We start from the raw sequence: 24,846 nt of genomic DNA, 5'->3' as shown, positions 1-24,846 counted from the left end.
TTTACACATACTTGCTCAGTCGGATTCTTCACTTCCAGCATTACTGCAGGCGGAAACCAGGGCTCAGGCCTGGTAAACAACCTTCCGGAAGACGATTCTGGACCCGGACACCCACTACCGCCTCAGCGGGCAGCTGACTTAGGGCTGCCTAAGGAGGAAGTGGGAGCCCCCGGCCTCCCGGGCGGAACTACCGCTCCCAGGGGCGCCCGCGGCGCCGCGCACGCGCGCTGGCGTGGCGGCAGCGCCGCTGCAGGACGCAGGGAAGCCAACAGGCGAGTGGCGAAGGTGGCGGCAGCGGCGGCGGGGGCAGTCACCGGCGAGGGCGACGGCTCCGAGGCCGAGTGGCGGTCCGGCAGAGTCCTCCGTGTCTTCATCCGCATGAGCCCCTTGGTGAGCGCGCGTCCCGATTTAGCCCGCGCGCGGTGCGCCGCTCCCTGCCTCGCGGCCGGCTTGCTCCGGCCTAGGGCCGCAGCCTGCCTCTGACGGCCGGGCCGTCCGGTCCAACTGACCCCGGGGTCCCGGGACCTTCCCGTCAGTGTCGGGCGAGGTGGGGGTTGGGGGACACTGGGTTAGGCCCAGGGGAGAAATGTGGCGGCGCGCAGGAGCCAGGGCGGCCTGGGGCTAAGGAGAGGGAGAGGCGCGTGGGGGATGGGATGGGAAGGGACTGGGGGACCGCCGAGCGGTCTCGGGTGGGGGCCAGAGACTAGAGGCCTGGCAGGTAGGGAACTGAGTACAGGAGGCGAGAACGAAATGGAATGTCTTTTGAGTGTCGCTGATAAAGATGTCGTGCTGCGGGGAAGCTTGACAAGCTGGACACACGGGTCTAGGGGCAGCCCACCTACCACAGACATTCACCATACTTGGCATCTTTCCTCTTGCTGTCGGAGGTCTGAAAGTGAGGTAGCTGTTGGTTATTTCCATCCCTTTCAACTTCACCTTTTATTGACTGGCAAAATTGTAATGGGTGCTGGCTAGGTAAACCACAGAAGTACACACAGGGTTCTGTGTAAAAATGTGCATAAAAACAGGGAGACATAGTGATAGGTTCAGATGTGAACTAGGTCAAAGGAGGAATCAGTGTTTTTATTTTTAAATTTATGACGAAAATAAGTTCTGAGCAGGACTTTGAACTAGAGAGGGGTTTTAAACTGGAGTTCATTGACGGATAGAATTAGAAGGGTCCTTTCACTAGGATGATAAAATGACATCATTATTTTTATTGACTGCTATCTGAAACTTATTATTTCCTTCAGTTGTGAATGTGGACAACAAGCCAGAGTAGAATTAGCAACGCTTATGACTTTGTCATCAATAAAAATTACGGATATTTTTGTATCATATTTACAGTTGCAGACAGCTCAGAATATCATTTATGGTTATCACTTCTTTGAATTTCTGGTGTTACTAGACCCGCCGTTAAGACCTTGTTATTTAATGTGATAATAAGGCTGTACATATATTATTACCATATTAGTTTGTTAAGTTGTGTTGCTAATATTTCTGTATAATTGGCTTCCCTTGCAATCACATGTATTTAATCATGCATTTAAAAGAAATCTGAGAACGGGACCATAGGCTTCACCAGACTGCCAATGAGGTCCATGCACAAAAAGATTAAGAACTCCTGAAATACTATAGGGGGCTGAGGCGGGCGGATGACTGAGGTCAAGAGATGGAGACCATCCTGGCCAACATGGTGAAACCCATCTCTACTAAAAATACAAAAATTAGTTGGGTGTGGTGGCCTGTGCCTGTAGTCCCAGCTACTCGGGAGGCTGAGGCAAGAGAATCGCTTGAGCCTGGTAGGTGGAGGTTGCAGTGAGCCGAGATCACGCCACTGCACTCCAGCCTGTCGACAGAGTGAGACTCCGTCTCAAAAAACAACAACAAAAAAAACCCTCCTGAAATAGAAGTAAGTTTTTTTGAATCTATAAGTCTACTTAGAAGAACATCTGAGTCATTAAAGTCAGACAGGATGACAGTGTAGACGAAAGAGAATTTCATAATCAGGGAGATAAAAGATTTGGATGGGATCAGAGTAGCTTTTTTTTTTTTTTGGTTTTGAGATGGAGTCTGGCTCTGTTGCCCAGGCTGGAGTGCAGTGGCGTGATCTCCGCTCACTGCAACCTCAGCCTCCCGGGTTCAAGTGATTCTCGTGCCTCAGCTTCCTGAGTAGCTGGGACTACAGGCACCCACCACCACGCCCAGATAATTTTTATATTTTTAGTAGAGGCAAAGTTTCACCATGTTGGTAAGGCTGGTCTCAAAGTCCTGACCTCAGGTGATCTGCCTGCCTCGGACTCCCAGAGTGCTGGGATTACTGATGTGAGCCGCCGCATCCTGCCCAGAGTAGTCATTTTGAAAGAACAGACCATAAATGTTTCATTCAGGGTAATGGGGAGTGAACAAAATAATTGGAAGAAGAAAGGGAAGTGAATATGTTGGCCTTTAATTTTTGTATTAAGGCACCTCCCCAGTTCCAAGTGATTGCAGCTCTGTAAGCTCTGATGTTCTGATGTAACCCTGTGAAAAGAAATTTTACTGTTTGCTGGTTTTCTTTAAATCATGGAGGTGGAATTTTGTTTTTTTGGGACGGAGTTTCACTCTTGTTGGCCAGGCTGGAGTGCAATGATGTGATCTCGGCTCACTGCAACCTCTGCCTCCTGGGTTCAAGCAATTCTCATGCTTCAGCCTCCTGAGTAGCTGGGATTACAGGAGCGCGCCACCATGCCCAGCTAATTTTTGTATTTTTAGTAGAGACGGGGTTTTGCCATGTTGACCAGTCTGGTCTCAAACTCCTGACTTTGTGATCTGCTCACCTCGGCCTCCCAAAGTGCTGGGATTACGGGCGTGAGCCACCGTGCCTGGCCCTAATTTTTCTATCTTTAAATGAAAAACAGGAGAATCTCTCTTGAAATATATTTTTTGGGCCAGGCATGGTGCTCATGCCTGTAATCCCAGCACTTTGGGAAGCCGAGGTAGGTGGATCACCTGAGGTCAGGAGTTCGAGACCAGTCTGGCCAACATGGTGAAACCCTGTCTCTACTAAAAATACAAAAATTATCTGAACGTAGTGGCGGGCACCTGTAATCCCAGCTACTTAGGAGGCCGAGGCAGGAGAATTGCTTGAACCCAGGTGGCGGATGTTGCAGTGAGCCGAGATTGTGCCATTGCACCCCGGCCTGGGCTACAAGAGCAAAACTCCATATCAAAAAAAAAAAAAAAAAAAAAAGTGTGGGTGTGGTGGCTCATGCCTGTAATCATCCCAGCACTTTGGGAGGCCAAGGTGGGTGGATCACGAAGTCAGGAGTTCAAAACCAACCTGGCCAAGATGGTGAAACCCCATCTCTACTAAAACTACAAAAATTAGCCAGGTGCCTTGATGGGTGCCTGTAATCCTAGCTAGTTCGGAGGCTGAGGCGGGAGAATCGCTTGAACCTGGGTGGCAGAGGTTGCAGTGAGCCGACGTCGTGCCACTGGGAGACAGAGTAAGACTCTGCCTCAAAAAGAAAAAAAAAAACGAAAAACAAAAACAAAAAACCCCAAAGCCATTTTACTCTTGCTATTAACTTTCTTTTCATATGTGATAGAAAGTAAACATACTATAGAGTTGAAAAGTTGGTAAGTCATTTTCTTGAAATTCGTTTTCAAATTCTTATTTGCTTCATTTTGGCATTTGCCTTCTCACTGACAAATCTCTCTTTTTTTTTTTTTTTTTTTTTTGAGACGGAGTCTCACGCTGTTGCCCAGGCTGGAGTGCAGTGGCGCGATCTCGGCTCACTGCAAGCTCCGCCTCCCGGGTTCCCGCCATTCTCCTGCCTCAGCCTCCTGAGTAGCTGGGACTACAGGCGCCCACCACCGCGCCCGGCTAATTTTTTGTATTTTTAGTAGAGACGGGGTTTCACTGTGGTCTCGATCTGCTGACCTTGTGATCCGCCCGCCTCGGCCTCCCAAAGTGCTGGGATTACAGGCTTGAGCCACCGCGCCCGGCCCAAATCTCTCTTAACATTTTCTTCAGACTGTGTGTGGCTTGAAATTTTTACCTGTTTGTAAACAACCTGTCAACATCTTGTAGGAGATTTTTTTTCCCCTCTAAAATAATAGCAATAATAGAAAACCACTACAGTACCCTTTTTCTGGATAAAATGAAGGGGGAGTATGAAAAGGTGGATAAAACTTTTTATGAAGCAGATAATTGGTACTGGAACAGTTTATGTTGAGTTGAACACACCATATTGCAAGTCACTGCCTTGAAGAGATCTTCCCTGTCACTTTCTGCGTCCTTACATCACTCTCTTTGTCATTCTTTGTCCTCTTCCCCTTTATTTTCTTTATAGCGTGCTGCTATCTCTTATTATGTCGCTTGTACGTATATTTATAGAGTATTTTAATCTTTTTCTTTTCTTCCTTGAATGTTAGCTTCATGACAATAGAGACTTTGTCTTCACTGCTGTTCCAGAATAGTGGATGGCACACGATAGGTGCTAAGTAAATACTTGCTGATTAAATAAATGAATGGATGAGTTTATAGAAGCTAAGTATTTTATTTCTAAGAATAAAGCACATCCATTTAAAATCTTGCAAATCGTATTATACATACTGGGTTGAATTTCATCTTATGTTTTTCATCTTACTTTTTTTTTTTTTTGAGATGGAGTCTTGCTCTGTCACCCAGGCTGGAGTGCAGTGGCACGATCTCAGCTTACTGCAACCTCTGCCTCCTGGGTTCAAGTGATTCTCCTGCCTCAGCCTCCCCGGTAGCTGGGACTACAGGTGCCTGCCACCATACCTGGCTAATTTTTGCATTTTTAGTAGGAAGCAGGTTTCACCATGTTGGTCAGGCTGGCTTTGAACTTCCTGACCTCAAGTGATCCACCTGCCTCAGCCCCCCAAAGTGCTGGGATTACAGGAGTGAGCCACCATGCCTGGCCATCTAACATTTTTTTAAATACAGAAAATTATTTCCCAGCACTATGTTGTGCGTTTGTGAGCGTTTGGTTTCATTTGGGGACTAATCATTCTTGGTACATGCTGCCATGTAGGTTTGATTATTCTTCACTTTGTATGATGTAATAAAAGGGAGAATCTGTAGGTGAAGTTCTTGTTTTGCTTAGGTTCTTTTACCTTTTACTGTGTGATCCTAGATTGTTTTATTTCTCCTCATTCTTCTTCCTTCTTTCTTCCTTCCTTTTTTTTTTTTTTTTTTTTGAAACAAGGTCTTGCTGCATTGCTTAGGCTGGACTTGAACTCCTGGACTCAAGTGATCGTCCTGCCTCAGCCTTACCAAGTAGCTAGGACTATAGGTAGGCACCATCACGCCTGGCATTGTTTCTTTTTGTTTTCTTTTTTTTTTTGAGAGGGAGTCTCACTTTGTCTCCCAGGCTGGAGTGCAGTGGCATGATCTCGGCTCACTGAAACCTCTGCCTCCCGGGTTCCAGCGATTCTCCTGCCTCAGTCTCCCTCCTGGGCTGGGACTACAGGCAGGTGCCATGACGGCCGGCTAATTTTTGTATTTTTTAGTAGAGACGGGATTTCATCATATTGGCCAGGCTGATCTTGAACTCCTGACCTCGTGATCTGCCCGCCTGGGCCCCCCAAAGTGCTGGGATTACAGGCATGAGCCACTGTGTCCAGCTGCATTGTTTCTTAATTGCTCTCTTATTCAGTATGTTGAGGGCCACAAATTTGCTTCTGTCAAAATGAAAGCAAAGGAGCTCTAGAAAGCGATATTGGTGCTAGAATTAGCACTGAATTACAATCAGTGTAACTGATTAGTAATCAAGGAAGTGAAAGCCAAAATAAGTGAAAATATGTTTTTCACATCAGATTTATAAAAAAAAATTTCATGTCTGGGCTGGGTGCAGTGTCTCACACCTGTAATCCCAGCACTTTGGGAGGCTGAGGTGGGCGGATCACCTGAGGTCAAGAGTTTGAGACCAACCTGGCCAACATGGTGAAACCCCGTGTCTACTAAAAATATAAAAATTAGCCGAGCGTGGTGGCATATGTCTGTAATCCCAGCTACTTGGGAGGCTAAGGCAGGAGAATCCCTTGAACCCGGGAGGCTGAGGTTGCGGTGAGCTGAGATCGCACCACTGTACTCCAGCCTGGGCAACAGAGTGAGACTCCACCTCAAAAAAAAAAAAATTTCATGTCTGACAATATCAAATATTGGTGAAGATGTGGCAAAAATGGTAATTTTGGAAACTACTGGCCAGGCGTGGTAGCTCCTGCCTGTAATTTTAGCACTTTTGGAGGTTGAGGGCCACTTGAGACCAGGAACTGGGGAGTTCAAGAACAGCCTGGGCAACAAAGTGAGACCCCCCCATCTTTATTAAAAAAGAAAATATTTATAAAAAATTAAAAAAAAAGAAACTGCTACCAGTTACTGTTGGGAGGAGGATAAACTGTTGGTTGAGCGTAAACTCTTACAGCTGCTTTTGGAGACAGTATTTGCAGCAAATACTGTCAAAGTTGAAAATAAGCATACTCTATAATTTCATGTCTATAAGGGAATACGAATGGGAGGTAGTGGCAAAGGGGATGATATCTACAATTTTTTTTTTAGACGGAGTCTCACTCTGTCGCCCAGGCTGGAGTGCAGTGGCGCGATCTTTTTTTTTTTTTTTTTTTGAGACGGAGTCTCGCTCTGTCACCCAGGCTGGAGTGCGGTGGCCGGATCTCAGCTCACTGCAAGCTCCGCCTCCCGGGTTCACGCCATTCTCCTGCCTCAGCCTCCCGAGTAGCTGGGACTATAGGCGCCCGCCACCTCGCCCGGCTAGTTTTTTGTATTTTTTAGTAGAGACGGGGTTTCACCATGTTAGCCAGGATGGTCTCGATCTCCTGACCTCGTGATCCGCCCGTCTCGGCCTCCCAGAGTGCTGGGATTACAGGCGTGAGCCACCGCGCCCGGCTAATTTCTTGTATTTTTTAGTAGAGACGGGGTTTCACCATGTTGGCCAGGATGGTCTTGATCTCCTGACCTCGTGAGCCACCCGCCTCGGCCTCTCAAAGTGCTGGGATTACAGGCGTGAGCCACCGCGCCCAGCCGGATAGCTATAATTTTCTTTTTTTGAGGCTAGACACAACTGTGACAATTAACAGTTAATTCTGGGAGGCAGAATATACGTGCTAAATTATTATTTGTATCTTTCTCTATTTTCTGCTGTTTTGTTTTTTTTCTTTTTGTTTTTTTTTTTGAGATAGAGTCTTGCTCTGTGGTCCAGGCTGGAGTGCAGTGGCGCCATCTCAAGTCACTGCAACTTCCCCCTCCTGGGTTCAAGAGATACTCCTGCCTCAGCCTCCTGAGTAGCTGGTACTACGGGCACGTGCCACCACACCTGCCTAGTTTTTTGTATTTTTAGTAGAGATGGGGTTTCACCATGTTGGCAAGCCTGGTCTTGAACTCCTGACCTAAAGTGATCCGCCTGCCTTGGCCTCCCAAAGGGTTGGGGTTACAGGCATGAGCCACTGAACCCAGCAGGTTTTGTTTTTTTGTAATCCATAACTTTTAAATATTATTTTTGCAACTCTTTGAAAAATTGTAAGCCTACAGAAGAGTTGTTCAGCAAACATTCATCTATTCTTCACCTAGATTTGCGGTTAACCTTTTGCCATGTTTACTTTACACATAGAAGATGCACATTTTACTTTGGGAATCCGAGATGGACAGATTACTTGAGCCCAGGAATTTGAATTTTGAGACAAGTCTTGCTCTGTTGTCTAGGCTGGAGTTCAGTTGCACTATCAGGGATCATTGCAGCCTTGACATCCTGGGCTCAAGCGATCCTCCCACTTCAGCCTCCTGAGTAGGTTGGGATGTGCCACCACACCCGGTTAATTAATTGTTGTAATTTTTATTTTTTGAGATGGAGTTTCGCTCTGGTTGCCCAGGCTGGAGTACAATGGCACAATCTCAACTCATCGCAGTTTCCACCTGCTGTGTTCAAGCGATTCTCCTGCCTCAGCCTCCCGAGTTGCTGGGATTACAGGCATGTGCCACCATGCCCCTCTAATTTTGTATTTTTAGTAGAGATGGGGTTTCACCATGTTGATCAGGCTGGTCTTGAACTCCTGACCTCAGGTGAACTGCCCACCTTGGCCTCCCAAAGTGCTGGGATTAGAGGGGTGAGCTACCACACCCAGCCAATTAAAAAAAAATTTTTTTTTTTTTTTATTACTGGGGAGACAGGATCTCCCTATGTTCCCCAGGCTGGTCTCAAACTCCTGGGCTCAAGCAGTCCTCCCAGCTTGGCCTCCCAAAGCTTCGGGATTACAGGTGTGAGCCACTATGCCTAGCTGCTAGACTTTAAAATAAACTTTATTCGGCCAGGCGCAGTGGCTCACACCTGTGATCCCTGCACTTTGGGAGGCCGAGGCGGGCAGATCACGAGGTCAGGAGTTCGAGACCATCCTGGCTAACACTGTGAAACCCCGTCTCTACTAAAAATACAAAAAATTAGCTGGGCGTGGTGGCAGGCGCCTGTAATCCCAGCAACTCGGGAGGTTGAGGCAGGAGAATCGCTTGAACACAGCAGGTGGAAACTGCGATGAGTTGAGATTGTGCCATTGTACTCCAGCCTGGGCAACCAGAGCGAAACTCCATCTCAAAAAATAAAAATTAACCCAGGAGGCGGAGCTTGCAGTGAGCTGACCTCAAGCCACTGCACTCCAGCCTGGGCGACAGAGCAAGACTCCGTCTCAAAAAAAAAAAAAAAAAAACACACAAAACAAAAAATTAGCTGGGCTTGGTGGCTCACGCGTGTAATCCCAGCTGCTCAGGAGGCTGAGGCAGGAGAATCGCTTGAACCTAGGGTTGCAGTGAGCCGAGATCAACGCCACTGCACTCCAGCCTGGGCAACAAGAGCAAAACTCAGTCTCCAAAAAAGAAAAAAAAAAAACAAAAAACCCCAAGAACTTTATTCTCCTGGTGCTTTCTTAGCCACCGTCACAGCGTTGTCACGTCTCACTTTACCAAGCTGGCTCCACTGAGGGTTTGTGAGCTGCTCTCCAGTGATGGCACATAGTTCTTATTACCTAACAAGGTGATACTACCTGATCATGGCATTCTGGAAATTGTGACAATATGTACTGATCTTTTGTTGGTGCAACTAACAATATAAAACTTGCTGCTCTGTAAATGTATGCTTCAGTTTAATTAGTTTATTTAGAATAATTACCCCTAATACTGATTTTTGTTTTTGTTTTAGAGACAAGGTCTTGGTCTGTCATGCAGGCTGGAGTGCAGTGGCGTGATCACAGCTCACTGCAGCTTCCATCTCCCTGACTCAAGAGATTCCCCTGCCTCAGCCTTCCCAGTAGCTGGGACCACAGGCACATGACACCGTGCTTGGCTAATTTTTGTGTTTTGTATTTTATTTTTGTTTGACCAGACGAATTTTAAATACAAGTTTTGTATTTTTTTTTTTTTTTTTTTTTTTTTTTTTGAGACGGGGTCTCGCTCTGTCACCCAGGCTGGAGTGCAGTGGCCGGATCTCAGCTCACTGCAAGCTCCACCTCCCGGGTTTATGCCATTCTCCTGCCTCAGCCTCCCGAGTAGCTGGGACTACAGGCGCCTGCCACCTCACCCGGCTAGTTTTTTGTATTTTTTAGTAGAGACGGGGTTTCACCGGGTTCGCCAGGATGGTCTCGATCTCCTGACCTTGTGATCCGCCCGCCTCGGCCTCCCAAAGTGCTGGGATTACAGGCGTGAGCCACCGCGCCCGGCCCCAAGTTTTGTATTTTTTGTAGAGGTAGGGTTTTGCCATGTTGCCCACACTGGTCTCGAACTCCTGAGTTCAGGTAATTCATCTGCCTCGGCCTCCCAAACTACTGGGATTACAGGCATGAGCCACTGCGCCCAGCCACTCATGATGTTTGTAGATAGTTTAATAGCGAAAGTAGGTACATTCCAGTGGTAACACATTCAGTTTATTATTTTTTCCTTTTTCTTTTTTTTTTTCTTTAGGGGTAAGTGTACTGGAGAGAGTTGGTTATACATTCTAGGAATCTCAAAGGTAAAGTACAATTTAAAAATAATTTTTTAAATAATTTTTTTAAGTTTGCATACAGCTACAGATTTTTAATTTTTATGTAAGTGGAATCATTTTTTTTTTTTTAGACATATTCTCACTCTGTTGTCAGAGTGCAGTGGTGCCATCATAGTTTACTGCAGCCTCAAACTCCTGGCCTGAACAGGGTGATCCTTCTGCTTCAGCCTCCTGAGTAGCTGGGAATATAGGAGTGTGCTGCTTTGCCCAGCTGAGTCCTCCTTATTTGCTTTGGACAGACTAGTACTTGAAAAAATAATTTTCAAATGTTTAGTTGAGTATTTTTTTTTCCTTCAAGTTTTTGGAGGCTGTTTTTTTGTCATACACATCTCCTTCTCTGGAGTTAATTTTCAGTTATGTATGTTTTACACTTGAACTGCCTAAACTTGTGTTTGCATATTATTTTCAACTTTAACTCCTTAAGTAATCCTTTTCAAGATATTTTAGTTTTTTTTTTTTTTGAGTTGGAGTCTCGCTGTGTCGCCCAGGCTGGAGTGCAGTGACGCCATCTCAGCTCACTGAGCCTCAGCCTCCCAAGTAGCTGGGATTATAGGTGCCACCATGCCCTGCTAAGTTTTTGTATTTTTAATAGAGACAAGGTTTCACTATGTTGGCTAGGCTGGTCTTGAACTTCTGACCTCTAGTGATCCGCCTGCCTCAGCCTCCTGCAGTGCTGGGATTACAGGCATGAGCCACCGTGCCCGGCTTTTTTTTTTTTTTTTGAGACAGAGTCTTGCTGTGTTGCCCAGGCTGAAGTACAGTGGCATCATCTCTGCTTACTGCAACCTCTGCCTTCCAGGTTCAAGTGATTCTCTTCCCTCAGCCTCCCTGGTAGCTGGGATTACAGGCGCCCACCATCACATCTGGCTAGTGTTTTGTATTTTTATTTTTATTTTATTTTATTTTATTTTATTTTTTTGAGACAGAGTCTCGCTTAGTCGCCCAGGCTGGAGTGCAGTGGCGCGATCTCGGCTCACTGCAAGCTCTGCCTCCCGGGTTCACGCCATTCTCCTGCCTCAGCCTCCCGAGTAGCTGGGACTACAGGCGCCCACCGCCTCGCCCGGCTGATTTTTTGCATTTTTAGTAGAGACGGGGTTTCACCGTGTTAGCCAGGATGGTCTCGATCTCCTGACCTTGTGATCCGTCCGCCTCGGCCTCCCAAAGTGCTGGGATTACAGGCTTGAGCCACCGCGCCCGGCCGTGTTTTGTATTTTTAGTAGAGACAGGGTTTCACCATGTTGGCCAGGCTGTCTCAAACTCCTGATCTCAAGTGATCTGCCTGCCTCAGCCTCCGGAAGTGCTGGACTAGGCTCAAGCCACCATGCCTAGCCAGATGTTTTAATTTGTAAAGGAACTAGAACCAAAAATTTTGTACTGTATACACATTTTAGAATAAGTTTTAGGCACCTAGCTGTTTGATTTCTGGTAACTAAGATTATAGTCAGTTAAACTTTACTGCTGGCGAGGCACAGTGGCTCATACCTATAATCCTAGCACTTTGGGAGGCCGAGGCGGGTGGATCCCTTGAGGTCAGGAGTTTGAGTCCAGCCTGGCCAACATGGAGAAACCCTGTCTTTACTAAAATTACAAAAATTAGCTGGGCATGGTGGCACACACCTGTAGTCCTAGCTACTTGGGAGGCTGAGGCAGGAGAATTGCTTGAACCTGGGAGGCAGAGTTTGCAGTGAGCCAAGATTTTGCCCCTGCACTCCAGCCTGGGTGACAGAACGAGAGTCCGTCTCAAAAAAGCAAAAACAAAAAAATCTTTCCTTCTTTATGCTTACCTATATTTTCTAATTTTTCTGGATATGTTTCAATATGTATTATGATTTTGTAAAAGCATTTCAGAAAGGTGGTTATTTTTTGTTTCAAAGCTGAAACCCAGTTTAAAACTTGGTAATATAGTGGTCAGAGGAAGTGGTGAATATCTTGATACTTCAGTTTCTAATATTTAATATACATATAAATGAATGGTTGAGGCTGGGCGCAGTGGCTCGCACCTGTAATCCCAGCACTTTGGGAGGCCGAGGCACGTGGATCACCTGAAGTCGGGAGTTTGAGACCAGCCTGACCAATGTGGAGAAACCCCGTCTCTAGTAAAAGTACAAAATTAGCCAGGCGTAGTGGTGCATGCCTGTAATCCCAGTTACTCGGGAGGCTGAGGCAGGAGAATCACTTGAACCTGGGAGGCTGAGGTTGCCATGAGCTGAGATCACGCCATTGCACTCCAGCCTGGGCAACAAGTGTGAAACTCCATCTCAAAAAAAAAAAAAAAATGGTTGAGTGAAGGACTTAATAGACTTCATAGGGGTTTCTATAATTTTTTTTTTTTTTTTTTGAGTTTGAAGATGAAGCAGATACCTGGTAAGTGCTTGTGTCTGAAAGAAAAGTATAAAAGTATAAATTTAGTTCTAATACTCCGTGTGTATGGCCAAAATTATGTTTTTATATACCTTTTTTTGTAAGCCATTTAAAAAATACAGGCTTTAAACATACTCTTGTAAGTGTATAAACAGATACTGCGTCTGCTTGTTAATCTAAGATGTCTGTCCGAAAAGGTGCTTGCTTGGTCTTGCTCCCTCATAATGCCGGTACACCCACGCTGGAGACTAGTAGAAGGCATGTTGTCAAACGTGTTTAGTTCTTTTTTTTTTTCCTTACCAATTTATGTGTCATTTATTTTCTGTGAATCTTTGGAAAGATTAAACCCACATGGTTCTTCTGTCGGAAAAAAGACAAAAAAATTAGTCAAGGCATATTAGCCTTTTTCCTTTCTCCTAGGATCAGAGTGTAGTATTATCCTGCCAGACAATCTTAATTTTGACGAAATACTTACATTTTTCGGACGTAGATTAACTTATTTTTTTATTTTTTATTTTTTGAGACGGACTCTTGCTCTGTTGCCCAGGCTGCAGTGCAGTAACGCGATCTCGACTCACTGCAACCTCTGCCTCCCAGGTTCAAGCAATTCTCCTGCCTCAGCCTCCTGAGTAGCTGAGACTACAGGCACCCACCACCACACCTGGCTAATTTTTGTATTTTTAGTAGAGACGTTATTTCACCGTGTTAGCCAGGCTAGTCTTGAACTCCCGACCTCAAGCGATCCACCTGCCTCAGTGCTGGAATTACGGGCGTGAGCCACCACACCTGGCCCTCCTTTCACTTTCTAATGCGGAATTCTAATCTATCCCTTTGTTTTACTTGTGTTATTTATATTTACTTACTTCCATTATCTTGACTACTTTACAAAAATGCATTAGGTCCAAAAGTTATTAACACTTAAGGCTGAATTGCCAAATGTTTAAAAATACAGATTTCTGTACCAGAAAAACTTTGCAAAAACTACATTAATTCTTTTTTGAGATGGTGTTTCACTCTGTCTCCTAGGCTGAAGTGCAGTGGCGTGATCTTGGCTCACTTCAATCTCTGCTGCCTGGGTTCAAGCGATTCTCCTGCCTCAACCACCCGAGTAGCTGGGATTACAGGTGCCTGCCACCATGCCTGGCTAATTTCTGTATTTTTAGTAGAGAAGGGGTTTCACCATCTTGGCCAGGCTGCTCTTGAACACCTGACCTCGTGGCCCACCTGCCTCGGCCTCCCAAAGTGCTGGGATTACAAGCGTGAGCCACCGCGCCCGGTCAAAAATATATTAATTCTTTTTTTTTTTTTTTTTCTTTTTTTTGAGAGTCTCTCTCTGTCGCCCAGGCTGGAGTGCAGTGGCCAGATCTCAGCTCACTGCAAGCTCCGCCTCCCGGGTTTACGCCATTCTCCTGCCTCAGCCTCCTGAGTAGCCGGGACTACAGGTGCCCACCACCGCGCCTGGCTAGTTTTTTGTATTTTTTAGCAGAGACAGGGTTTCACCATGTTAGCCAGGATGGTCTCGATCTCCTGACCTCGTGATCTGCCCGTCTTGGCCTCCCAAAGTGCAGGGATTACAGGCTTGAGTATTAATTCTTTATGCAGAAATTATTTCATCTTTACTAACTCCTTTGGAACCCAAGGAATCTAACTTTGACTCCTCTAAAACAAAGTCCTTTTAATATCTAACTATTCCAGGTTGTGATAGGCCAACTTGGATTCTGACAAAGTAACTTATTATTAAGGCCTCTCTATGAATAAGTTTCTGTTCCTTAATTTGAAAATATTACCATGATAATGGCAATGGTAATAGCTGACTTTTATTGGATTCGTTCTCTTTTTCTTAGGCATTATGCACATTATTTGAAATTATGAATTCCGTAATTGTATAGAGACATCTTAATGATTGATTTCTTTTTGAAAAGCTATTTTAACAAACTGGATAATGGTGACTAGGAGGTTTCTTTTGGGTAGAACCACAGTAATGATAGTAATGCTGTTTGAAGTTTGATAATGAATATGTGTAATTTTTATGAAACATCATTCTGGTAAATGTGATGAAATGTACATGACAGCCCTCTGTTTACATGCTTTCTTTAATTTTGAGGGTGGACTCTTGAATCTTGAAACAGGCTTTACCAGTATTACAGCTCAGCAAAAATGCAGCTGAGGCTCAAAGTTCTCTTTCTGCTCCTTCATTCAGTTGTTTTGTATACCCACTGTATTTATGGAAACAGCTAAGTTCATCCAGGGGACCAAAGCTTCCTCAAAGCCTGGGGGTTGTGAAAACTTCCTCTCATAAGTTTACAGTGTTCTAAGGATTTTAGATTGTTTTAGTTACTTGGTTTATCTTGATCTCCAGATTTATATATATCTTACTGAGTTGTCATTAGAGATTGTTAAATTAGATTTGGTGGTATTTAATTTCACACTCATACAATTAATGGAGGTGTATCTAATTGTGAAAGTTCCAGATAGGTACTTATTTCTAGATTGGTTGGATACTTCTATGTTATTTATTTCCTCTGGGAAATAATGGGGTATACTTTTAATGCCATTGCAGTTCTGCTTGTTAGTGTGTAGCTTGTTATTGTTGAACTATGTCTTCTTTTGAAGTTAAGTACTATGCCCTTTTTGTGGCATTTGAAAATTTTCTCATTTTTACAGAATTTGTCTTGTGTGTTTCAGTAATTGCACTAGTAGATCTTCAGCAGGGAAGAGCTTGGTGTCAAATTTTTATTGTTTTTCTTTTCTTTTTTTTTTTTTTTTTTTAAATTCTTCAGCTAAGACTGCAGAAGACGTGATTTATTGTATGGGTGTTATACTTGGCTACAAGTAAACACAGAAATAGTCCAGAATGTCACAGGTCCAGGGTAGAGGACCAACATGGGCAGTTTTGGTTATGAGCAAGGTGGGTTTCAGGTGATCGGTGATCAGAGGGTGATGAAGTTCTAGATCCATTGAGGTAAGCTCTAGACAGTAGCATGCAGTCCCACAACTTGTACCAGCATCCCCAGCGTCTGGCATTCCATGTTTCTGCTCCTGTGGCCTCCACGGTGCAACAAGCTAGCGGTTTACTTGGACCTCTGCCTCATCTTTCTTTTGTGCATTCGCTTCTTCCTCCACTTGACTCTCATGGTGCAGAGGTTTCCAAGGAAATGGCACTAAGGCTGAGAGCTCCTTTTTTTTTTTTAAATTACTAAAGTAATAAATATTTATTTTTATTTTTATTTATTTATTATTATTATTATTATTATTTTGAGACAGAGTAGCGCTCCGTCACTTGAGCTCAGGAGCCTGCACTTGCCCAGGCTGGAGTGCAGTGGCACAGTCTCGGCTCACTACAACCTCTGCCTCCTGGGTTCAAGCGATTCTCCTGCCTCAGCCTTCCAAGTAGCTGTGGTTACAGGCGCACACCACCATGTTCAGCTAATTTTTGTATTTTTAGTAGAGACGGGGTTTCACCATGTTGGCGAGCCTGGTCTTGAACTCCTGACCTAAAGTGATATGCCTGTCTCAGCCTCCCAAAGTGTTGGAATTACAGATATGAGCCACCATCCCTGACCTGTTCTTTGTTTTTTAAAAAAACCTAAAAACAATGGGAAAAAAATGAAGGGTTTTCTTTCTCACATAGGCATGCACTTACTATTTGATTTGAATTATTTTCCCCCAAATTATAGTTAACATTATATATAATTGTTAAGTGCTTTATACATTTTTTTTTTTTTTTTTTTTTGAGATGGAGTTTTGCTCTCGTTGCCCAGACTGGAGTACAATGGTGCAATCTTGGCTCACCGCAACCTGTGCCTCCTGGGTTCAAGTGATTCTTCTGCCTCAGCCTCCTGAGTAGCTGGGATTACAGGCAGGCACCACCATGCCTGGCTAATTTTGTGTTTTTAGTAGAGACAGGTTTCTCTATGTTGGTCAGGCTGGTCTCGAACTCCCATCCTAAGGTAATCCACCCACCTTGGCCTCCCAAAGTGCTGGGATTATAGGTGTGAGCCACTGCACCTGGCTGCTTTATTCATTTTAATTCATTTAACTTTCAAAACCCTGTGAACATACCCTATAAAGTAGGTTCTGGTATATGTATTTGCAGATGAAGAAACTGAGTCATAGAGAAGTAAAGTAACTAGACAAAGATTGCTACAGCCAGGGAATGGCAAACCTGAGACTTGAGCCCAGGTACTCTTGCTCCAGGGTTTAACTCCTAGACTGCCTCTGGGATCTTACCATGCATATTGTTCTGCAGTTTGCTCTTTTCACTTAATGATGTCTGATGGACTTCTTTCTTTGTTGTTGTTGTTTTAATTTTTTTCAATTTTTAAATTAAAAAATTCTTTTTGAGACATCTTGTCACCCAGGCTAGAATGCAATGGTGTAATCTCAGCTCACTGCAACCTTTGCCTCCTGGCTTCAAGTGATTCTTCTGCCTCAGCCTCCCAAGTACCTTGGATTACAGGTGCCTGCCACCATGCCCGGCTAATTTTTTTTTTTTGGAGATGGAGTCTGGGTCTGTTGCCCAGGCTGGAGTCCAGTGGCAGAATCTCGGCTCACCGCAACCTCTGCCTCCTGGATTCAGGTGATTCTTTTACTTCAGCCTCCTGAGTAGCTGGGACTACAGGTGCACACCACCATGTCCAGCTAATTTTTGTATTTTTAGTAGAGACAGGGTTTCACCATATTGGCCAGGCTGGTCTTGAACCCCCGACCTCGTGATCTGCCCGTCTTAGCCTCCCAAAGTGCTGGGATTACAGGCGTGAGTCACCACTTGCAGCCTAATTTTTGTATTTTTAGTAGAGACAGGGTTTCACTATGTTGGCCAGGCTGGTCTTGAACTCCTGACCTCAGGTGATCTGCCCGCCTCGGCCTCCCAAAGTGCTGGGATTACAGGCGTGAGCCATCAAGCCCAGCCTAAATTGTTTATTTTTTTGATGGACATCTTTCTACATGGTTTGAGTGTGCCATTACTTATTTAACTTAATGCCTTTCAAACTTAATCTTGTTGCCAGGTATGGTGAGTCATGCTTGTAGTCCCAGCACTTTGAGAGACCGAGGTGGGTGGATTGCTTGAGCCCAGGAGTTTGAGGCCAGCTTGGCCAACATGGCAAAACCCTGTTTCTACAAAAAATACCAAAGTTAGTTGGGCACGGTGGCGCATGCCTGTAGTCCCAGCTACTCGGAGGGAGGCTGAGTAGGTAGCAGGATCACCTGAGCCCGAGGAGATTGAGGTTGCAGTAAGCTGTGATCTAGCCACTACACTCTAGCCTGGGGGACAGAGTGAGACCCTGTCTCAAAAGAAAAAATAAAAAGACAAACTTAATCTTGTTTAACATTGCCAATTTCATTAGTAATGTTTTCAAGTTATATAAAAAGTCAAGGTTTTTGAATTGGAATAGTGATGAAACATTAGTATTCCCTAAATAGTGCATATTAGCTATTCACATGTATTGATATTGTCTCAGTTGAGTTGTATAATAAAATCTGAGCTTAACCCACAAACCATTTATTATGAATGAATTTAATTATTTTTGTAGTTATTCTATCTTCTTTAGCTCTGGAAAATTAGTATATTGAGGGAAAAATCAATAATCTGTTTGAATTTCATTTGTTTACTTTTGACATCTTCCGGAATTCTGGTGTCATCACAAGAAGTCTATTTTGTTGAACTGTGAGTACTATCTGGCATTATATTACTTGTATTTTCTTTCTTTCTTTTTTTTTTTTGAGACAGAGTCTCGCTGTGTCGCCCAGGCTGGAGTGCAGTGGCCGGATCTCAGCTCACTGCAAGCTCCGCCTCCCGGGTTCACGCCATTCTCCTGCCTCAGCCTCCCGAGTAGCTGGGACTACAGGCTCCCGCCACCTCGCCTGGCTAGTTTTTTGTATTTTTTTAGTAGAGACGGGGTTTCACCGTGTTAGCCAGGATGGTCTCGATCTCCTGACCTCGTGATCCGCCCGTTTCGGCCTCCCAAAGTGCTGGGATTACAGGCTTGAGCCACCGCGCCCGGCCTACCTGTATTTTCAAAGTAATTTGCCTTTCAATTCCTTGTACTTGTGTCAGGCAGGGTTAGTTGGTAGTAAGTCCATTCTTTTTTCTACAGTGTTTCACTCTTGCTTCAAATATACCAACTATTTTGTAGGCCATAGTTCAAAACAAAACAAAACAAACAAAAAACCAAATATACTGACTAAAGATAGTAAAGTAGCACTTGTTTCACATTTTTTCTCATTAATATTTACTGCCCAGTTTCAAAGAAATATCTTTCCAGTCGTTAGTAAAAATGTCACACTTGTAATCCCAGCTCTTTGGGAGGCCAAGGCAGGCGATCATTTGAGCTCAGGAGTTTGAGACCAGCCTGAGCAACATAGCGAAACCCCATCTCTACAAAAAATACAAAAATTAGCTGGGCATGATGATGTATGCCTGTAGTCCCAGCTACTCAGGATGCTGAGGCAGGAGAATTGCTTGAGCCCAGGAGGCGGAGGTTGCAGTGAGCCGAGAGCGCACCGTTGCACTCCAGCCTGGAGAACAGAGTGAGACCCTGTCTCAAAACACACAAACTTCAGATATGTTCATTGAAATGTGAGAAGATATTTTCAACTAAATTTAGTTGCAGGCTTTTTTGTTTTGTTTTGAGACAGGGCCTCGCTCTTGCCTGGGATGAAGAGTGGTGGGGCCATTACAGCTCACAGCAGCCTCAAACTCCTGGGCTCAAGCAGTGTTCTCATGTCAGCCTCCTGAGTACCTAGGACTACAGGTGCATGCCACCACATCTTGCTAATTTTTGAAATTTTCCTTCATAAATACGGAGTCTCCCTATGTTGCCCAGGCTGGTCTTTTGAATTCCTGGCCTCAGGTGATCCTCCCGCTTCGGCCTCCCAAAGTGCTGTGATTACAGCTGTGAGCTACCATGCCCAGCCTTAATTACAGTTTTCTAATAATGTTTTCTAGTAATTTTGGAACTAAGTAGCAGCTTGACTGATTCCTAATTGGAGCATTGCTCTTTATCAGCCGGTCATTTTTAAAAGTAATTATAAATTCGAACATTCATTCAGCACCTGCTAAATGCCAGTCACTGTGCTAAGTAGTGGGGATACTGGGATGACAATGTCCCTACTTCAGGGAATTTGGAGTTTTGTTGTAAAAACAGCATTTTGTTGCAAACAATATAAAATGCTGCGGGAGAGATGAACCCAAATGAGGAAATATCTGAGTCAAGGGACTGTACTTGGTTTGAGCTGTACCCTGATACCTAAGTGTGATTTAACTGGCCAATGAAAGGAGTAGACAGAGGGCTCTAAACAGAGAATGTATAGCAGTGTAGTTTGTGAAAACTAGTATAAATTGTCACTGGAAAGTCATGTGTCCCTAATATATTGTGTATCCTTCATTATCCCTAAGGTAATGTGCCCCCCGTCAAGATCAGACCTTGCCTATCTTGTTCATCAGTGCTTAGCACATAGGTTGTATTTAATAATTAACATTTGTTGAATGAATGAGTGAAGGAAGTGTGTTAAATGAAGCATACTGTGCTTGTCTGTTCTTTTGTTTTGAGATAGGGTCTTGCTTTGTCTCCCAGGCTGGAGTGCAGCTCACTGCAGCTTTGACCTCCCAGGCTCAAGCAATCCTCCTACCTCAGCCTCCCAAGTATCTGGGACTCCAGGTGCATGCCACACCTGGCTAATTTTTAAATTTCTTTATAGAGACAGAGTCTCGCTATGTTGCCCAGGCTGGTCTCGAACTGCAGTGCTCAAGTGATCCTCCTGCCTCAGCCTCCCAAAGTGTTGGGATTATAAATGTGAGCCGTAGTACCTGAACTTGTCAATTTTTTGGAACGAGAATGAACTCATTATTTTAGTATATTATTAATGCCTGACAATTTTTAGATCATGTAATTTCACAAAACGTAAAATGAGCAAGAAACTGCTCTTGCACTGAAGGGGGTAAGTCCTGTAAGGAGAAGTAAATGTAAACAAATTGTCGTGATTCAACATGATATTTGTAAAAAATATTTGCAAGAGACACTCATCTATTGTATGGATTGGTTAAGTCACTGAAAAGTGGTGGATAATTAAAATGCTCACATTAGGCCAGGTGTGGTGGCTTATGGCTGTAATCCCAGCACTTTGGGAGGCCTAGTTGGGCAGATCACCTGAGGCCAGGAGTTTGAGACCAGCCTGGCCAACATGGTGAAACCCTGTCTTTACGAAAAATACAAAAATTAGCCAGATGTGGTGGCAGGTGCCAGTGATCCCAGGTAGTTGGGAGGCTGAGGCAGGAGAGTCACTTGAACCTGGGAGGCAGAGGTTGCAGTGAGCCAAGATCATGCTACTGCACTCCAACCTGGGCAAAAGAGCGAGACTCCATCTCAAAATCAATCAGTCAATAAATAAAGTGTTCACATTAGGCCAGGCAAGGTGGCTCATGCCTGTAATCCCAGCACTTTGGGAGGCTGAGGCAGGCAGATTGCTTGAGCTCAGAAGTTCGAGACGAGTCTGGGCAGCATGGTGAAACCTCATCTCTACACAAAATACAAAAATTAGCTGGGTGTGGTGGTGCATGTTTGTAGTCCCAGCTGCTTGGGAGGCTGAAGTGGGAAGATTGCTTGAACTTGGGACATCAAGGCTACAGTGAGCCATTATCATGCCATTGTACTCCAGCCTGGGTGACAGAGCAAGATGCTGTCTGGGAAAAAAAACCAAAAAAAAAAAAAAGCTCACATTGATAAAATGCAAGAGATAACATTATATCAGGTTATTTAAAAAGTGGCAGTCATGGCTGGGCGCAGTGGCTCATGCCTGTAATCCTAGCACTTTGGGAGGCCAAGGCAGGTGGATCACCTGAGGTCAGGAGTTCGAGACCAGCCTGGCCAATATGGTGGAAGCCCATCTCTGCTAAAAATACAAAAATTAGCCAAGTGTGGTGGTGTGCACCTGTAATCCCAGCTAGCTGAGAAGCCGCAGCAGGGGAATCACTGGAACCTGGGAGGCAGAGGCTGCAGTGAGCTGAGAGCACACCACTGTACTCCAGTCTGGGCAACAGAGCAAGACTCATCAAAAAAAAAAAAAAAAAAAAAAAAAGACAGTCGTGTCCTCTTTTGCCCTATTACATTAATGTGACTATTACATAAATACTATGAGGAAGGTCAGGCGCAATGGCTCATGCCTGCAATCCCAGCACCTTGGGAGGCTGAGGTGGGTAGATCACTTGAGGTCAGGAGTTCGAGACCAGCCTGGCCAAATGGTGAAACCCCGTCTCCATTGAAAATACAAACGACTTAGCTGGGTGTGGTGGCACTAGCCTGTAATCCCAGCTACTATGGAGGCTGAGACAGGAGAATCACTTGAACCCAGGAGGTGGAGGTTGCAGTAAGCTGAGATCATGCCATTGCACTCCAGCCTAGGTGACAGAGTGAGACTTCATCTCGAAAAAAAAAATTAAATTTAATTAAAAAAAAATTATGAGGAAAAGTATGTGCACAATAAAAAACCAGTTCTGCCAAAGTGTAGGCATCAGTATGTAAAAATCTTTCACATAACGTAATCCTCAGGTAACATGATTTTTCCCAAATGTGCTTACTATTTGAACTATTATTTATTCAATGCCTTTTTTTTTGAGACAGATTCTTGCTGCGACATTCAGGCTGGAGTACAATGGCGAGATCATGGCTCACTGCAACCTGTGCTTCCCGGGTTCAAGCGATTCTTCTGCCTCAGCCTCCTGAGTAGTTGGGTTTACAGGCATGTGCCACCACGCCTGGCTCGTTTTTGTATTTTTAGTAGAGACGGGGTTTTGCCATGGTGTCAGGCTGGTCTTGAACTCCCAACCTCAGGTGATCCATTCACCTTGGCCTCATAAAGTGCTGGGATTACAGGCGTGAGCCATTGCACTGGCCAAAACATAGTTATTACAACTATTTCAGGAATGTTATATAGAATAAATGAGAAGAGCCGGGCACGGTGGCTCACATCTGTAATCCCAGCAGTTTGGGAGGCCGAGGCGGGCGGATCACCTGAGGTCAGGAGTTCAAGATCAGCCTGACCAACATGGAGAAACCCCATCTCTACTAAAAATACAAAATCAGTTGGGCGTGGTGGTGCATGCCTGTAATCCCAGCTACTTGGGAGGCTAAGGCAGGAGAATCACTTGAACCCAGGAGGCGGAGATTGTGGTGAGCCGAGATGGCGCCATTGCACTCCAGCTTGGGCAACAAGAGCAAAAGTCCATCTCAAAAAAAAAAAAAAAAAAAGAGGCCGGGCGCGGTGGCTCAAGCCTGTAATCCCAGCACTTTGGGAGGCCGAGGCGGGTGGATCACGAGGTCAGGAGATCGAGACCATCCTGGCTAACATGGTGAAACCCCGTCTCTACTAAAAATACAAAAAAAAAAAACTAGCCGGGCGTGGTGGCGGGCGCCTGTAGTCTCAGCTACTTGGGAGGCTGAGGCAGGAGAATGGCGTGAACCCAGGAGGCGGAGCTTGCAGTGAGCCGAGATCGCGCCACTGCACTCCAGCAGCCTGGGAGACACAGCGAGACTCCATCTCAAAAAAAAAAAAAAAAAAAAAAAAAAAGAACAAATGAGAAGAATAAACGAGACCAGCCATGAAAAGCCCGTAGTTGGTGCCTAGCACCTGGCAAGCCTGAAATGTGTGGTAGTTATTGTTTTTGTTTCCTAAGCACCCTTATTCTTTACTGCTGATCAATTAAAACTCTTCAAGCTCAACTGTTACTACTTCTAATAGCCTAAAAAAAGATTTGCTATTAGGTGGAAGTCAATATAGAAAGTAGCTTTTCTTAAACCATTCTGGCTAGAAAATGTGTTTCCTTTGCTTTAGTTGATCAGAAGTTAGTGCAAAATGTAATATAGCTATGGAAATTTTGTTTCACGAAGTTTCTGTATTTCATTTGTGATCACAGTGAACTGAAAGAAAAAATACTTTTAGTGTGATAAACACCATAATGTGTTAACAGATGTTAATGGGTTCTGGAACATCATATGGGAGCTGTTCCCTTTTCTAAGCGATGGTGGTTAGAGATTGTGATAATTACAGTGTTCAAATGCTGCTCTCAAGTTTGTATAATTTTTCTTACTGAAAAAAGTTGCTAAATCAGATACTTGAATTTAGAAGTATATTATTTGTTTAATTTAAAAGGTAGACTTAAATTTTTATTATTTTTGTGGAGACAGTCTTGCTATATTGTTCAGGCTGGTTATGAACTCCTGGCCTCAAGCAGTCGTCTTGCCTCAGCCTCCCAAAGTGCTCGGATCACAGGTGGGAGCCACTGTGCCCAACCTAGAGTTTATTTTTTAGAACAGTTTTAGCTTTATAGAAAAACTGAGATGATGGTACAGAGATAGCATCAAGATCACGTCTTCCCGTTATTAGCATCTTATATTAGCATGGTACATTTGTTTCAATTATGACAATTTGTTGCAATATCGTGAACTAATATTGATACATTATTATTAAATAAGGTTCATACTTTATTCCAATTTCCTCAGTTTTTACTTAGTGTCCTTTTCCTGTTCAGGATCCCGTTCAGCATACTTTTGTTACATTTAGATGTTATTGTGTAATTTTTAATTAGATTGTCTTGAATTAGATACATTCATGTATGTGTGTGGATGAAGCACACTCTTACTCATAATGCTCTTAGATTAAAGATAATTGGCTTTTTTTTTTTTTTTTTGGATGGAGTCTCACTCTGTCACCCAGTCTAGAGTACAGTGGTGAGATCTCGGCTTACTGCAACCTCTGCCTCCTCCCTCATTCAAGCGATTCTCCTGCCCCAGCCTCCCAAGTAGCTGGGATTACAGGCACCTGCCACCACACCTGGCTAACTTTTTTTAAATTTTAATTTTAGTGGCTCACGCCTGTAATCCCAACAGTTTGGAAGGCCGAGGTGGGCGGATCACAAGGTCAAGAGATTGAGACCATCCTGGCCAACATGGTGAAACCCCGTCTCTACTAAAAATACAAAAATTAGCTGGGCATGGTGGCGCATGCCTGTAATCTTACTCAGGAGGCTGAGGCAGGAGAATCACTTGAACCTGGGAGGCGGAGCTTGCAGTGAGCCGAGATTGCGCCACTGCACTACAGCCTGTGGGACAGAGCGAGACTCCATCTCAAAAATAAAATAAAAAAATACATAAATAAAAAGTTTTAATTTTATTTTTAAGTTTTAGTAAAAATGGGGTTTCACCATGTTGGTCAGGCTGGTCTTGAACTCCTGATCTCAAGCAATCTGCCCACCTTGATGTCCCAAAGTGCTGGGAGTACATGCATGAGCCACCACTGCCGGCCTGATAGTTGGCTTTTAATTTTACTTTAGTAAGTCTTTTACACATGTAGGTTTCATAATGTTAGCAGGTAGTCTGTTTTACCTCTTTAGTTATGACTTTGATATTTCCCACTTTGATGAAAAGGTCATTTTGGTCAA

General features: G+C 44.4%; 1 protein-coding gene across 41 annotated transcripts in view; it reads left to right on the top strand.

Annotated features, from left to right (window-relative positions):
- Positions 1-240: 240 nt before the first annotated feature.
- GAPVD1 (GTPase activating protein and VPS9 domains 1) overlaps positions 241-24,846 on the top strand; it is a 111,167-nt gene continuing 86,561 nt past the window's right edge. For 29 of the 41 annotated variants that reach the window (XR_013405576.1, XR_013405569.1, XR_013405571.1 and 26 more), the window contains exon 1: positions 241-390. The gene's annotated coding sequence lies outside the window, so the exon portion shown is untranslated. Of the gene's footprint in view, positions 391-9,967; positions 10,017-24,846 lie in introns of all 41 variants that reach the window. The other 12 variants (XR_013405574.1, XR_013405573.1, XR_013405578.1 and 9 more) reach the window with 1 other exon arrangement.

The sequence above is a fragment of the Macaca mulatta genome, chromosome 15 (genome assembly GCF_049350105.2).
Source record: "Macaca mulatta isolate MMU2019108-1 chromosome 15, T2T-MMU8v2.0, whole genome shotgun sequence".
In the NCBI taxonomy this organism is placed as follows: Eukaryota; Metazoa; Chordata; class Mammalia; order Primates; family Cercopithecidae; genus Macaca; species Macaca mulatta.
The sequence above is the reverse complement of the archived record's forward strand: the minus strand, read 5'-3'. Positions and strand labels throughout refer to the sequence as shown.